The sequence below is a fragment of the Astyanax mexicanus genome, chromosome 22 (assembly GCF_023375975.1).
Source record: "Astyanax mexicanus isolate ESR-SI-001 chromosome 22, AstMex3_surface, whole genome shotgun sequence".
In the NCBI taxonomy this organism is placed as follows: domain Eukaryota; kingdom Metazoa; phylum Chordata; class Actinopteri; order Characiformes; family Acestrorhamphidae; genus Astyanax; species Astyanax mexicanus.
The window spans coordinates 87,501-90,000 of record NC_064429.1 but is presented as its reverse complement, the minus strand read 5'-3'; the positions used below and the strand labels follow the sequence as shown (position 1 = coordinate 90,000).

At 56.1% G+C, this 2,500-nt stretch overlaps 1 non-coding gene across 1 annotated transcript in view; it reads right to left on the bottom strand.

Annotated features, from left to right (window-relative positions):
* The window catches only part of LOC125787097 (18S ribosomal RNA), a 1,864-nt gene extending 440 nt beyond the window's left edge, over positions 1-1,424 (bottom strand). Inside the window, exon 1 of the ribosomal RNA XR_007429015.1 lies at positions 1-1,424. This exon is cut by the window's left edge and continues 440 nt beyond it. This is a non-coding gene — a ribosomal RNA (18S ribosomal RNA).
* Positions 1,425-2,500: the final 1,076 nt, after the last annotated feature.

Genomic DNA, 2,500 nt, shown 5'->3' with positions numbered 1-2,500 from the left:
GACCGCGGGGGGCCGCGTAACTATTTAGCACGAAGGAATCTCGTTCGTTATCGGAATTAACCAGACAAATCACTCCACCAACTAAGAACGGCCATGCACCACCACCCACAGAATCGAGAAAGAGCCATCAGTCTGTCAATCCTTTCCGTGTCCGGGCCGGGTGAGGTTCCCCGTGTTGAGTCAAATTAAGCCGCAGGCTCCACTCCTGGTGGTGCCCTTCCGTCAATTCCTTTAAGTTTCAGTTTTGCAACCATACTCCCCCCGGAACCCAAAGACTCTGGTTTCCCCGCACGCTGCCCGGCGGGTCATGGGAATAACGCCGCCGGATCGCGGGTCGGCATAGTTTACGGTCGGAACTACGACGGTATCTGATCGTCTTCGAACCTCCGACTTTCGTTCTTGATTAATGAAAACATTCTTGGCAAATGCTTTCGCTTTCGTCCGTCTTGCGCCGGTCCAAGAATTTCACCTCTAGCGGCGCAATACGAATACCCCCGGCCGTCCCTCTTAATCATGGCCCTGGTTCAGGAAACCCACAAAATAGAACCGGAGTCCTATTCCATTATTCCTAGCTCAGGCATTCAGGCGAGTTTGGTGCCCGCTTTGAACACTCTGATTTTTTCAAAGTAAACGCTCCGGACCCCTGAGGACCGGACACCCAACCAAGGGCATCCGGGGGGCGCCGGGAGGCAGGGTCTGGGACAGGCGGTAGCTCGCCTCGCGGCGGACCGCCAGCCCACTCCCGAAGTCCAACTACGAGCTTTTTAACTGCAGCAAATTTAATATACGCTATTGGAGCTGGAATTACCGCGGCTGCTGGCACCAGACTTGCCCTCCAATGGGTCCTCACCCATGTGTTTAGGATACGTTCATTCCGATTACAGGGCCTCGAAAGAGACCTGCATCGTTATTTTTCGTCACTACCTCACCGTGTCGGTAATGGGTAATTTGCGCGCCTGCTGCCTTCCTTGGATGTGGTAGCCATTTCTCAGGCTCCCTCTCCGGAATCGAACCCTGATTCCCCGTTACCCGTGGTCACCATGGTAGCCCCCTATGCTACCATCGACAGCTGATAGGGCAGACAATCGAATGAGACGTCGCCGCCGCGGTGGGCGCGCGATCGACCCGAGGTTATCTAGAGTCACCAAAGGGCCGGGGGAAACCCTCGCGGGTCCCCCCGGGTGGGTTTTGGGTCTGATAAATGCACGCATCCCGGCCCCCCCGAGAGAGGACCGGTCAGCGCTCGTTTGCATGTATTAGCTCTGGAATTACCACAGTTATCCGAGTAACGTGTGGAGCGATCAAAGGAACCATAACTGATTTAATGAGCCATTCGCAGTTTCACTGTACCTTCCGTGTGCACTTAGACCTGCATGGCTTAATCTTTGAGACAAGCATATGTTACTGGCAGGATCAACCAGGTTGCTGCGAGTGGTTTTTGTCACAGAAAAAACCATTGGTTCTTAGAGGGGAGAGGGATCGGCCCCGTACCGTCCGAAGACCCCCCGGGGAGGGGGGGACGGGAGGAGAGGCTCGTCCGAGCTCACCCCTCATTGCTCCCAGTGGAAATTAGTGTGGCAACTCCGCTGCGCGAGTTCCCGCTTGCTTCGGGGATAACAAGGAAACGCTCGTTCCGAAACCGGGGGTCCGGAGCTTTTTGAAGCCGGGTGCTGGAGCTCGGTTGGGCGCGAGGACCACCCGAGGCATCCGAGTCCGACGGCTCCGGGCCGACCGGTTATCGTGTTAGGGCAGATTGATATATAGACGGGCCGTCTACGACTCCCTCGGATAGGTTCGGAAAGGTCCTCCCCCTGACGGAGGACCCCCCTGGAGGCTAACCCGCTGGGTCGGGTAGGAACGCACCGCGCACAGTGGCCACGGAGGGCCGCGCGGCTGCCTACCCAGGCGGGCTCGGTAGTCCATTCGGTCGGGTCAAAATAATAAAAGAGATACCCCCCCTGGAACCGTCTCTGGAAGTTTTGGTTTTTCCTCCGTACCGCCTGGGGGGCGGGGGGCGGGACGGAGGCCGACCTGCGGAGCTTCATGGTCGGGTAGGATCGGGTCCGTGTTATAGTGTCCAAAAATCCGCTTTGGAACTATTAATGGGGCTTTATTTAAGCTCTGCCATGCTTAGAAATGAATGGAGAATCATCTCCAGTGCTTGGACCCCTATAGATTGCCACTCTCCTCAACAGTCCGACGGCACCCCTTTGAAAAACCCCCCGACGAAAAATCCTCCAGAGCGCGGGCGAACTCGCTCCGAGGCCGACCGGAGTGCACCTTCGTCGGGCAAGGGAGTCGGGCGAAGGGGGTCAGAAATCCTGGAGCTCGCCACCCTCACTAGTTTTTGGCGTGAAATGGTAGACCAAAAGTGGGGACTTAGAAAAATTTCGCACTTTTTCGACCTACCACTGGTAGACCGAGTGGGACTTAGTCATTTTTTCAGCTTTTTCGGGCCTACCACTGGTAGACCAAGTTGGACTTAGTCATTTTTTCAGCT